Genomic DNA, 14,624 nt, shown 5'->3' with positions numbered 1-14,624 from the left:
TCGCCCAGGGGCAACGTGTGTACCTCCCTGGAAATGAATTCATCGTTCAACATAGCACCAACCACAATAGCGCATGCGGAAACGTAGGCATGTTTAGAGCCATGCGCAACCTGCGCCGACCCATCAGTGTAAATGATGCAATGGAAGTCCTCCAAAGCTCGCATAGCCAGAGGAGCAGGATGAACGAACTCATACTGCAAGTACTCTTGCGACCGTAAAGAGGCGTCAAAAATAAACGTGACATCCGTGGACGTCAATGACGCTGCCCATTGAATCCACCGTGGGTGCAAAGCTTTAGAATTTGGTACACTGGCTTTCGTGACTGCCTCCAAATGAGGACAGGGTGTTACCACTAACATGCGCTTCCCCTGTGACAGAGCTCGTTCTTTAAGAATCGCCATCTGTACAGCAGTTAAAACCTTCTCCACAGTGGGAAATCGCAATTCAGCCGAAGTGTACAAGTGTGACTTGTAAGCAATAGGTACTGTGTCTCCTTCATTAAAAGTGAGGTAAGTGAAACCCACTGTCCCAGGAATTATTCTTATTACCAGGTTGGTGTGGTTATCACGAGTCAGTAAATATTTAGAAGCGAGCAGATCAGCCTGCAAGGATTGCAAAATGGCTGAATGCTCAGGCAGGCAGCATGATTTTGAGAAAGTAGGTTGTATTAATGCATACAACGGCTTGATACGCTGGGCATATTCCGGAATGTATGTCCTTCCGAAATTCAAAAAGCCCAGTAAAGATTGTAATTTTTTCAGTGTTGTAGGAGCGCGCAATTTTGCGCACTTCTCTAAGAAGTGAGGAGCCAAACCTCTACCTTCATTGTTGAGCTCATAGCCCAAAAACAACACTGTGTGTTCAGCAATGTGCGATTTTGCAAAGTTAAATTTGTAACCCATGTCAGCGAAGTTACAAACAACAGAATTTACACGACATAGATGCTCCCAAATATCGTCGTCTGTGAGATATATGTCATCCACATACGAACAAGTGCCTCCAGAATAGAGACAATGCGAGCGGTAAATATACCAGGACTATTCTTATAGCCCATTGGGAGACGCCGGAATTGTTTTTGGACTCCAGCGCTCGTAAAACTGGTCCATTGGGAGCTAAAGCTGTCCAATCTGTGGGCATAAAAACCGTTGGATATGTCAAGCGTTGTCTTGAAACGCTTACGCACGAGACTATCCACAAGGGCAGAGCCGTGAGTATTCTGTACGGCACAGTTACGGCAATGCGAGTTCAAATGCCGGTAATCCAAAACCAAACGATATGATCCGTCAGGTTTGTTCACAGTAAAAAGGGGATTATTCATCGGTGACACACACGTTTCAATAACTCCCTGATATTCTAATTGTTCAAGGATTTCCGCGACGGAAGATTTTGCTTCACGCCTAATGGGATATTGAGGTTGAGGCTGCGGTTGAGACCGCAACGGAATTTCGTGGCAAGGCGACAATTTATCCCAACCACATTGGTTACGGTACAGAGCCGGCGCGAGAGCTCGAGCCCACTCTTCTGCAAAATGCTGCGCATGCTCTTTCGAGACAGTGTTCGCGAAACTGGGGAGGATCACCTCCTCCCCTCGCGGCGCCGCGAGCACAAAAGGTGGGGGCCAGTCAGCCTCCGAAAGTAAAATATCATATGTAGAAGACAGATTTTCCCAAAACACACCTTTAACGGTACGCTGTATGTCACCTTCAATTAACAGGACAATTTCATAAAGTCTTTCAGGGGGAGCAAGTCTCGTATCCGCTGTTTCTATCACAACGTAGACATCAGTCGCTGTCACCCTCAGTAGTGGACGCAGCGCCTCTCTGACTATGGTTATCTCCGCCGCGCTGTCCAGCAAGGTCAGAGCCCACGTCAGATTCCGAAGCCGCGTTCTCACTATCTGTGGCATATCGATGCGCTGTTAAGGCTGCGACTTTCTTTTTCGCAAACTGCGGTCTCTTAGGCGTAGAATCCTCCTGCTTCCATGCGCCTTCTGTCTGGCGGGGCTGGCCACGTCCCTGTTGGCCACCACGTCCCCGTCCGCCTCCTCCTCCACCGGTCTTCTGGGCCGATGAGTCCTGAAAGGAACGAGGAGAGCGTTGATCAGAAACCTGAAATCGATCAGGTGATTTAATCATCGCGCGATCGCGCAAATCATAAACTTTCTCAGCTGGCGCAGGGACTTGTGTTGCAGGATAAGATTCCTGCGTTTGCTGCTGTTGCTTCCCCTGTTTCTGTTTCTGAGGCCAATTTTGTTTTTTGGACTTTGGTTGTACATCTGCCGTAGCAGATTGCACTTGTGGTTGTTTCTTCTCCTTAACCGCGAAGTACTTTAAACCCTTACTTGTGCGACCGATAGTTTTATAAGCGGCCACCACAATCTTCGCCAACTGGCGGGGCTTTTCGGCATCGGGTAACGCTGCCAGTGCATTAAAAACCTGGAAGTTCACTGCATCTCCCTTGATGTTGGAGAGTATGAGATCACTTACAATCTCAAAAGAACCACACAGGCGCATACCCAATTCAACCGCTGCCTCAGGACCGTGATCATCCTGAACACGTTTTATGATCGTAGGCAGTACAGCCATAGATGGGGTGCCGAAACACCTCGCATAAACAGCCGCAAAAGTCTTACCCCAACTTTCACAGTCAACGAGCTCGGGAGTGATATCCTTAGGTAAAGTAATCGTCAACATTCTATGTTTGTCAGCAGGAGAAGAATTGGGAAACACGGCTTCCACTTGGTCAAATTTCTCGGCCAGCCAAAAAGGAAAATCATCTTTATTTTCAGGGCGTTGACCAAAAACCGAATTTACCGTAACTGGATTGAGCCGTAAACCACCACGTTCCGTTTGAGCGGCCGGACCCCCCGGGGGACCACCCGGGAGATGACGACCTATGTATTGCACTAGTGCTCGAATCACGGAAATAGACACAACATGTAACCTGCGAATTTCCTGCAGGGTACAAGCGCCGTGATTCGGGTGCGGGGTAAAACCACCCAACGCAGGCCAGTTAGTACCTGGAATCGAGAGTGGACCTAACCTCGCAGCGGACAAAGAGTGGGGGAGGGCGCCATCAAACCAAACTCGATGCTGCCAATGATCAATAGGTATTTCCAGTGCCCTGTACGGTGTATATTCAGCCGGGACAGCCGAGGCGGTGTAAGAGTGGAACAAACCAGAAGTTGCGTCCACTGCCGGAAACGTAACCCAAGAGTAAAACAACTCGTAAGGGAACGCCGGATCTGCACACACCACGAAAATCACAGCCATCCCATCCACCGGGACTTGGTACGTCTGAAGATGGTTGCGCACCGCTACACGACTATGCTGCGCAATGGCCACCGCCGCCATGACAACACTGGAAACAAGAAAATACAAAGAATACTTTGTAGCACAACTGGGTAGTAATTCAAAGAAACCGTTTAAGAAAGAATCAAGCTTGAATAAGACCTATTTAAAAAAATAGGTAGGTTTCACCGACACCCCGCTTTCCGGAAACGGAGGTGAAGGGGTTAAGGTACGAACGATATACTACTCGAGTGTCATGATATAAGACCACCGAAACCGTTGGGCGCCATGTCGCAGGGTTTCTGTTCTCACACAGAACTGTGCACAGAGGAGTGGAACCTCGGCGAATTAGGGTGACCCAAAACACACCTTAGTACCCCACTCACCCCTTACCGAGCTAGCTACAGTGTCTCATTGGACATATCAAACTCCCAATGTTTAGACAAACCAGAACATGAACTTACTGTACCTCAGGGTACGTGGAACTCATGAACACTCTTTCGTTATGTTATCATTACAAACCAGAACATGGAGTAAAGAAGACACATGTGCATTTGAAATGTTTATTTACTAATGCCGTCTTCTCAGGCGCAGTATCTTAGATAATACAAGTATACTTATTATCAGTAGCAAAATTACCAGCATAGTTACTAAGACATAAAAGGCGAATGGTGACAGCATGTCAACATACTGTAATGAATAAGAGTTAACAACACTTATGTCTCACCCTCCCTAACACATATATTATATTATTAGCTAAGAAGGTCTCTTTGGGTTGTTTTAGGGCGGGCCCATACCTTAGTGTCCTAGCATGAAGGAATCACATCAGCATACACCAGCTCTCTCTGCATGTGCACCGCATCAAGTGTGTTCTATGTGCCTCGTGCAAAGCAATATCAATCCCGCCTGAAGCCAGAGTTGGCAAAGGCTGCACTTGTGTTATGACTATGAAGGCGTGGAGATCAGACCTCATAACAATTCCATATCGTGTTGTTCCTGAAACTTCAGCACTCTTCGTGCAGACATAGTTTATTAAGCAAAGCTGATATCAGAGCAATAACATATTATTCTCACATACACCATGGCAAACTACTAGGTTGAAAGCTAAGTCAACAATTAAGTGTCGTGTGCAGAAGTTGCAAGAAAGAAAAATGGCGTTTAAACCTCAAATGTACCTATGCTAACTTAACACGATATAAGGATATACAGGAGCTATATGACACCTTCTAACCCATAGCTAAAATGGCTTTGGATTAATAGTGCCTGTCTGAGTTTCTAGAAGTGGCCTCCAGCCTGCATACCTTAGTTGAACAACAAGCCTATTGTTCTTTACTTTGAGAAGGCCACTTTCAGTCTTAGTTATGATGTTCCTGAGCTGATGAGGTGCTGCTGGCTCCAAGGACTTTATGGCATTCAATAGGGATGTTTGTAGCTCAGCTCGCACATAACAATATGCCAGGAAGTAACCTGAAGATCCTCTCTGCCCAATACATGTCCATGCCAGGCTTAAACACACTTTACTGATAATTAATTACAAGGTCTGCTATTTTAATAATAATGTAAAACACAAGAATTAGCATATTAATTATGTTGCACCTTCACTAAATTCTGTTACATATTTTAATCCACATCAATACATAGAGATGTAAGAATAATTGATGAGTAATCACACTATAAAAAAAGGAAACATTATATACTGTACTTTGTGCTACCAATACTAAATGCAGCACACATTTATAAATGAAAAATATGTGCTCAGATACATAAATATATGAAAGGCAGTGGTGGTATATAAGCAAAAAAAGCAAAGGTCACGTCATACCGACTAGCAAGTACCAGGGAGGTTCGGCAACGGGTCTTGCCTTATTTAGAAGATGACCAATGGCTGTTGTCTTGCAAGTCAATATTAGAAATGTCCTCCTTGTGACATGCGTTTGGAATGCTTGAAGAGAGCATTTCACCATCCTGAGATTGAGGACACTGATGTGCAGCACTTGTTTACCATCAGACCACTGGTCTCTGGTCGAAAGGGGACTGAGGTGAGCTCCTCTGCCTTCCTGTGACCTCTGGAGCAGGATGCAGAACTTTCCAGTAGATACTGTTATGTTATGTTATGTTATGTTATGTTATATTATGTTACTGTGGATCCCACGATTCTGTCAAATTTTCACCTAATTTCACTGCTACCTGCGCTCTCCAAAATTTTGAAAAAGCATGTGAATCATCAGCTCACAGCCCACGTGGAAAGTTCGGGCTTTTTACATCCTTCCCAATCAGGATTTAGAACCCATTTTTCTACAGAGACCGCCTTGTTGGGGGTAACCGAGAAATTGCGCTCCTGCCTCATCCGTGGGGGAGACTACGGGACTCATTCTACTCGATTTGAGCACCACATTCGACACAGTGTCACATGCCATCGTCTTAAAGTCATCCAGTCGGCAGGAGTAGAAGGCCCCGCTCTAATTTGGTTGGCCTCCTTTCTCAGTGACCGTACGTTTCAGGTTTTCTCTTCCAATGCCTCATCTACTATCCGGTCATCAGCGTACGGAGTTCCCCAGGGGTCCACTTTGAGCCCTTTGCTCTTCAACATCTATGTGAGACCCCTGGCGACCATCGTGGAGGATGCGGGTTTATCCCTATATTCGTACACCGATGACACTCAAATTATCTTTTCTTTGTCCTCCACTAAAGAAGCTTCTGTATCTTCTCTTCAACTTGGCCTGCGTCGGGTGTCGGAGTGGATGTGTTCCAATCTTTTGAAATTAAACGGAGAAAAGACCGAGGTTGGTGTTTTAGGCAAACACAAGCATCTCTGGGGTCCCCAACATTGGCCCCAGAAAATGGGTCTCCTTCCTCAACCAGTTACCCAAGTTCGTAATCTTGGGTTTATCATTGATAACAATCTTTCAATGCGGCAACAGGTGGTTAACGTTGCCGCCACCTGTTTTACCATCTTAAGGTAGTTGCGGAAGATCATCTGGATGCTCCCTGACTCCACTAAAAGAACGGTAGTCCAGGCACTTGTCACCTCTCGCCTGGACTACGGTAACGTTCTTTACTTGAACGGAAGTCAGGAGGTATTGAAGAAGCTCCAGGTGGTGCAGAATTCCGCAGCCCGCCTCCTATGTCACATCCAAAGAAAAATATCCATCTCTCCCTTCTTTCAGGATCTGCATTGTCTCCGCATCGACAGCCGTATCAAATTTAAGACCATGTGCTATGTTTTCAAAATCAAACAATAGATCGCTCCTGCCTACCTTCAGGAACTTATCCATCCATATATCCCTTCCCGGTCTTTACGTTCCTCCACTCAAGGTGATTATGTAACACCCAGTTTTAAACTAACCAGAATGGGTGACCGCTCCTTTTCATGTCTTGGGCCTAGACTCTGGAATTCCCTCCCAAGTTCTATGAAACACGAATCTTCTTACCTTAGGTTTCGCCGAGATCTCAAGACCTGGCTTTTCTCTCAGTGATTAGCTCTCTGTTTACTCAGTCTGCAGTAGGGAACATGCCGGCGCCGGGACACCCTGTCATGGGTAGCTGTGCGCATTACAAATTTAAATTAATATTAATAATAATTTATAGAGCGCGTTATCACCCAGAGGTCTCTAAGCGCTGTCAGCGGACGTCCAGACTAGTTGAGAACGAAGTAAGCTATTCAAAGTGATCCCCATGCCTCTAAGAACAGTACAGTTTTCAAACTCTTCCTAAAGCAGAGGAGATTTGTTTCCTTACGAAGTTCAGTGGGGAGACGGTTCCATGCCTGAGGAGCAACGGTCGAGAAGGCTCGCCCACCCAAGGACGAGCGATTGTACCGAGGGCAGGCCAGGTAGCAGGCATCAGCTGACCGGAGGACCCTACTCGGGCAGTAATTAGTCAAACGGCCCTTGACGTAACTAAGGGCTGAGCCATGAACAACCTTATGCACAATACAGAGACTTTTGAGTTTGGTTCTCTGTAAGATAGGGAGCCAGTGTAGGTTCTGCAATAAGGGTGTGACCTGTGTATGTCGGTTTTATTTTTTTTAATTAGTCTCGCCGCGTCATTCATTACCACCTGAAGCCTGGCCAAAAGATTTTTTGGCAGACCAAGATATAGGGCATTCCCATAATCGAGACGTGATAAGATCAGAGCAGAAACTGCCAGTCTAAGGGTGCTGAAAGACAGAAGTGGAGACAGTTTCCGGAGCTGACGCATTAGGCCCACAGTGGTTCCAACCACCACCGATACTTGCTGTGTCATGGATAGTAAGGCATCAATCTTGACACCAAGGTTTTTTACGGCCATGGCTGATTGGGGGAAGGGCCCTAGTTCTGCAGGCCAGAACAGGTCATTCCAAGGGTTTGAGATTGTAGTAACCGCTAAAACCTCAGTTTTCTCAGAGTTGATTTTTATCGAGTTTACCGAAATCCAGTTGATGGTAAACTTGAGAATGTCTTGCATTCTCAGGTAAGCCCTAGGTGAATGGTCGATCTGGATCAAGATTTGGGTGTCGTCAGCATAATTATAAACCCTGCAACCCAACTGATTCAATGCAGCAATTGAAGGCTGCAGATAGGCATTGAAAAGCAGGGGGGATAAAGCTGAACCTTGGGGTACTCCACACACCAGCGTGGCTGGTTGGGACACCAGATCTCCTAATTGTACTCGCTGGGACCGATCCCTAAGAAATGAGGTCAGCCAAGCCAGAGCCGTGCCCTGGATCTCTAGGTCACTGATCCGCGTTAGAAGTTGGCGATGATCAACAGTGTCAAACGCCGCGGATAGGTCTAAAAGTACCAGAGCACACAGCATTTTTTTGTCTGCCCTAAGTCTCAGATCGTCCAGTACGGAAAGCTTGACCAATTCCGTACTGTGATGGGCTCTGAACCCTGCCTGATTAGGCTCAAGAAGCTGATTGGACTGCAGGTGGCGAGTAAAAGATTGTAATACATGCTGTTCGATAATTTTTGCCAGGAAAGGTAACCGAGAAATTGGCCTGAAGTTCTTAAAGTTTTTTGGATCGGCACCATGTTTCTTTAAAAGTGGGATCACCCGAGCTTCCTTAAAATTGGAGGGGGCCAGCCCTGTTTCCAAGGAGCGATTCAGGAGAGAGAGTACTTTGTCCTCAATGCCCGGTCAAGCGATTTTAAAGATTTTAGGGGGGCAGGGATCAACTGGGGAGCCAGATTTCACCCGTCCCACTAAGATATACAGAAGCTCCTTAGTAAGAAAGGGTAGGGTGGTCAGTAGATTCGTCGGCCTGGGGCAGGGGTAAGGGGGCTCCATTGAACAGTGCAAAGTAGGGATGCGCTGAATTTCTGTCATCAGATCGTTAATCTTATCCAGAAAAAAGGATTGAAAGCCATAGCAATCCTTTTGACTAAAGGTGGCATCTTGCAATTTAGCCTGCCTTAACTCATTTAGGATCCTAAAAACCTCTTTCTGGGGGTTGGCCGCCTGTGTGATGGCAGCCTCATAAAATTCAGCTTTCCGTGCTTGAATGGCTTTTTTGTAAGCGGCAAACTTCAATACATATGCTGAGTGGGCACAAGAGTCCTGAGATTTGCGCCATGTCCTCCCACACTGACTTAATACTTGTGATACTGTATCCTGTGTTCTGCACTTTTGCTCTCCTGTATCATTCCCAGGAATACTATGGTTCTGGGCAGAGTTAGCTGGGGTTAAGCTGACAGACTATGCTAACACTCAAAATAACTTGGTGTACATGTGGATGCTTTCTGCTACTGAGTTGTTGACATCTTCATGAGGCAAACATCTAAATAGGAGTATACATGCACCACGGGTCAGATTTATCATTGTACTGCATTGCACTTGCCTCACGCATGGTGTTGCAAGGGCACCACAATACTTAAGTCAGATTTTCCAAGCAACACCTTGCATGGCCCTGCGAAGATTTAGAAATCAGGAATAACACAGTGCAAGTCACTGCCTTGGGTTACTCTGCCCTGGGAAGTCGTTCCATTGGTGAAGCGTGGGTGTTCTCACGCATCCACTCATTGATTTTGGTGCATACCAAGACTGGTAAACCAGGGAATGCACCAAAATGCAAGGCCTTCCCAGGGGAGGCGCAACAAGAAGAAATATCTTTGTTTCTCCTCGTTGTTAACTCATTTTAAGTGTGCTGCATTCTGCAACACACTTAGAGGAAAAAAGCATCTAAAGATTGTTTTTGTGCAAGAAGGTGTCGATTGTAATACAAAAAAATCCTGCCTGCAATGCAGCCACCCTTGCCCAACGGTGCCTGCATTGGCGCTAGGCAGAAGGTTGTGCACCAGCACAGGCAGAGGGCAGGATTACACCATATATTAGGAAATCTGGCGCATTCCTGCCCCCTCTCTTTCATGCAGCAAGTTGTCTCGTGTAATATTGATGAATCAGGCCCCCAATGTTTCTATAGAAGGGCTGCAAATAGAAAGAGATATTTAGGGGAGACTGACAGCTGAGAGCAGACCAAAGGGTAGTACATTTAATTTGCCAGTATCATTGGCTTAAACATTCAGTGTTTCCTGTAAATAGGGTAAAGTAAGTAAGCATTTTTAAAGTCTAGTATATCATCCACTCCTTTAGTAGGTAAGTACAGCTCTTGTGCAGGGTTCACCATCTTGAAGTACTACTTTCAAATTCACTTGTTGACAAGACCCGTACATCACTGGGCGTAGGAAATACCTAGAGTAATTCCCCTGGTTCCACTTATACACAGGAACTTCCTCAATCAGACCCTTGCAAAGAAGGGTCTTCATTTCTACCCCCAATCACCAGAAGTTGGGCCCTTTGACTCTTCTCAGTCCAACAAGGACTGCAGTAGTGGTTTTGCTGAGAACTAAACATGTGCCCTGACACCAAGATGATCTCCAACCCACTTGTCCAAGGTGATCCTGTCCTTTTTTTCCTTCTAAATGTCCCCAAATTCATGTCAGTGGGGCAGGATCTATGCTGAACCCATCATGCTTGCTTTGATTTTGTGAACCTGCAGTTCTGCAAGACTCCTCTTTTGGGCCACTGGAGCGATCTGTATTTGCGGTGTCAAGAAAAAGGGTATTGCTTTTGGTACCCTTGAAGAGGGGCTTGGAACGGCCATTACAGAAATGGTGGGGGGGGGGGGGCAATCCATTGAGAATTACTGCCCCTGAAAGGTGGACGAACTCCTAGTCACCACGTCTTCCATGGTTTTAGCTATGTCGGTGTCTACTTTGAATGGCTGCAGTGCTTCATTCACATCTTTACCCAAATACTTTGTCTACGCTGAAGGGCATATCAAGGACCCCCACCTGTACTTCGTGGCGGGAGCCTGTACATTGTAATCGTAACCTAACTATGGAGATTTGTGTCACAGAACAGATCACAAAACTCTGGAGTCTTCGAAATCCAGGGCCCTTGCCATGTTGCAGGTTGTGCTTCCCTCTGCCAGGACATTCCACCCTTCTTCTTTCTTGACTGGAAGGAAAGGGATGAGTTTTGCCATGTCATCCCATTGCTCCCTATTACATGTAATGAGGAGCACTGCTGCACTGGCTGTGCAGGATGCCAGGGACCATCCTACGCTTTCCAGTCTACCCCTCTGGAGGCAGAGACAGGGCTAAGACTAGATTTAGCAAATGGGCGGCCAGTTTTTTGTTGCAATTTCTTATGGGAATTGGGCTTATTTTCCCTGATGCAAGTACAGCCATCTACACTTTCAATTAGTCAGACACATTAGCTGAGTCCCTGGCTTTAAGACAGCGGTTTCCATGGTGTGATTGCACTATCTGGGTCTTTAGCCATACAGATCTAGTGGTCTATGACAGGTTCTTGCATAGCAGCAATCTCACTTCCTAGACGCACCCGCTCACACTTGATTTGCTTTTCTGTGGGCCTGTGCTCCAAATATCTAATTCACATACTACAACATCCACAAGAGGTATCACTTCAAAAGAAGGCTCACGCGGTGCAAGTGAAGAAAATACACATAGCCCCATTCATGATCCGAAAAGGGTGATGGAATAAGCAAACAAAAATTGCAGAGCATTCAGTAGCTGGGTCTGGTGGCTGAGTGGACTAATGCATCCACCGAAGGGGCCTGTGTTTGATCTCATGATCACAGGTTCAAATACCAGCAGGTCCTCTCAGTCTTTCATCCTTCTGAATTCGATAAAATGAATACCACTGAGTTGGGTAACAATAAACATCTGTCTTTCAGCACCAAGATACCCATCTGGGTGAGCGTGCGCTTCAAAAATGCACGTTATGTTATGTTCATTGGTAATGTCCGGATGGTTCTGCTTTAATCTACATTCCACTTGTCTTTCTTTGTTTATGTGTCGATGGACTTTCAAACCCAAACAAAATTCAAAAAGTCATCATGAGGACAAGGGAAAGTTTGCTGAGCACTGGATGTGTATATAAGAGTGAAAAAGTGTTAGAAAAAGACATGTTCGATCGATATAGAACAAATTAGCAAGATGAAATAATTAGGAGAGATGCCTTATGCTCCAATACAGGGCAATCAATGACCTGAAAAAATGATGAATAGGGCAAAGAGTTAAAATGGAGAAAAAAAATAAACTAAATTAAGAGAGGGCTGCACAAACCCGTGATGAGTTGCAGCACACATGATGGGATGGAACCCTTGTGAGAGGTGGCGTACAAACACACAGACTACAGAAAGCAGAAAAATAGCCAACCGACAGACGGTCCCCAAATACAGTGTATATGGCGCTGCTCAAAAAAGAAAATCATCCAATGTCCTCTGTAGAAAATAAAAGGAGCCTTGGGTGAGAACAACACGAATTCTATTAGGAAATAAGCACTGGCAACAACTAGTGGTCAGTTGTTGGCTGCCAACCTACTGGTATGTCTTGTGTAGTCATGGTTTTTGCAAAACTCTATTGCTTGGAAATATGCTGGGCCCTCGTCAGTCTAAAAAACTAAAAAAAAATTGCTACAGGCAAAAATGTTTTATTTTTATGTTCAAAAACATAGTACTCCCTGGCACTGAAGTGAACGACTTTGTGTGTGGATATGTTCCTTCTCAAAGGGCTACACGTAGTAACTTGTAGTGAAGTCAGCCAATGGCTGGAGTGGGCAGATGCATTGCCCGTTATAGAATGCTGGAGTGGGTGGAAGATACATTGAATGACATCAACCACAGACTAATGGATGAAGTCCAGCTGAAACTCCTATAAGTGACCATGTTATACACATAATGTGAGTAAAATGAAAATGTCTTATTTAACACAGACCTAAAAAAGTCAGTCTGGCACAGGATGCAAGCCTCTTGCCTTTGATAAAGAGAGAGAGAGAGATAAAGAGAAACAAACAAAGCAACTCATAAGGCACAAAAGAAGGAAAGAAAGACGCCTAGAGAAAGAAAGAAAGCTAGAAAGAAAAAGAAAGTAAGAGAGAAAAAGATAAAGAAAGAAAGAATAAGACAGGAAAGAAAAAGAGAAAAAGACTGCATGAAGGCAACAATTAAAGGAAGAAAGGCAAGAAAGGATGTAAAGAAGGAAAGAAAGCAGGATAGAAGGAAAGAAAGAAAGGAAAAGAATAATCACTTAATGCAGAACAGTTTCAAATGGACGCAATCTGGTATATTGTAAAATAGCAGCAGTCAGAAAAGCAAAACACTCCAGAAGAAATATACAAAAGCATTGGCAAAAAATGGTATCCGATTAAGATGTAATGTGAATCAGAAGCGTCCTACTATCACATCAGGCTCTAAACACAAAGGCAACACTAGATTAATTATTAAGTAAAATCAAAAACACTGGCACTGAAGGGAACGAGCTTATGTGTGGAGGTGCTCTTTGTGATAGAGAGCAATACGCAATCACTCAAAGTGAAGTTAATCAGTGGTTACGTAGGTTGACCCACTGCCACATGCTATATGCTGTACTCGGCGGAAGCAAATGTGAGCGACACAGCACCTTTATTTTAGTAAAATCAAAAAGTCTCGGCTGACGCCAGACCTAAAGAGATTATGGCATAAAAAAATACTTACAATTGAGAAGAGAAAAGGTCAGCAGCCCATGGGCATAAAGAGTCAATCACGGTCACCAATTCGGTCATGGAACAAAACCAAATGGGAAAAAACGGAATAGGCAGAAACTCAAAGCAAATCAGTGTGTTACACTCTAATGAGTGTACAATCTGGTTACAAGGATCCAACAAAAACAAAGGCGGCTGACGAAGACTCAATCACCTAAGGTGATCGTTGGTAAAGAGCTCAGCAAGATTCAGTAACAATTCAGGATGCATATAAAAGGACATCGTAGACCTGTGAGACACAACGCGATCCCATACCCACTAAAGGATCAGCAGGAATTTCAGGAAATGGTGGGCCCCAGGGAACATGTAAATGAAAATGTCATCATACAGTGTGTTAAAATATGATCCCATATGGCAAGGAACGGCCGACCCATCGAGAATGGGTCGGTGGTGGGCGGAGGAGAGAGAGAAGCTGGGGTGCTGTCCTTCCATTTTTTCAAATTCCTGCCAATCAACATTTTTGGGGGGATATGACATATGTGCCTTGTTTTCTGAATCTGTTGTCAATCCGAATTGGAGAGTTTCCAGCAATTCTCTGCTGAACCGACACTCTGTGTTTTTCGTAGATCCACACACCTGTTGTAATCTAAGAAAACCTACGCTAGCAGAGTGTGCTTGTCTAGGGTAGACATTTTGCAATTAAAAGTGTAAAATGAAAACTAAGTATGACATTTTGTTGACAGGAAGACATCTGATGCAACATTTTTTCACAGTTAACAGGAATTCTGCTAAAATCTGTTCAATGAGACAAAAAGCCAACATTGTGCATTCCTTATGCCTTTAAAATTTTCTTTTACAAATTTTTCTTTTAGAAATTGCTTAATGCCATAGTGTTCATTTTAGGTTGCCCCATCTAGCCTTAAACTAGTTTCCATAACTGAACACAACTTAAGTACACAAATTTAAGAATACTAATAAGTAGCGAACAGGTGTGTGAATGCACCCTACTCCAGTCTGCTTGTATTTCGGAGTGATGTTTTGTTAGTCAAATACGTTGACTTGTCATACTAATCCATCATTTGTCATACTAATCCATCATATTCAGGTTTTTTTAGTGGAACACTATTGCTTCTAATTATCTCCAACTCAGATTTTAGAAAAGCACAGCATTTCCTAGGAACAGACTAGGATGTTTGGGGTGAACACGATGTAGATTTGGTCACACTGATGCACTGTGGGTGAGGCTTCCCAATTAAGTTTGTTTTTACACATTTCTGGTTCTCCCAAAAAGAGCTAAAAATACAATAACATTTTCTTTTGGTACGCTAACATGAGTTTAACAGATCATTCATAAGCACGTTCCGG

General features: G+C 44.6%; 1 protein-coding gene across 2 annotated transcripts in view; it reads right to left on the bottom strand.

The window, feature by feature from the left end:
- The window catches only part of VPS54 (VPS54 subunit of GARP complex), a 624,042-nt gene that overhangs the window by 56,533 nt on the left and 552,885 nt on the right, over nt 1-14,624 (bottom strand). The window lies entirely within an intron of this gene.

Source organism: Lissotriton helveticus, chromosome 6 (assembly GCF_964261635.1).
Source record: "Lissotriton helveticus chromosome 6, aLisHel1.1, whole genome shotgun sequence".
Lineage (NCBI taxonomy): Eukaryota > Metazoa > Chordata > Amphibia > Caudata > Salamandridae > Lissotriton > Lissotriton helveticus.
Note: the sequence above shows the minus strand (reverse complement) of the source record. Positions and strands in the feature narration are given on the sequence as shown.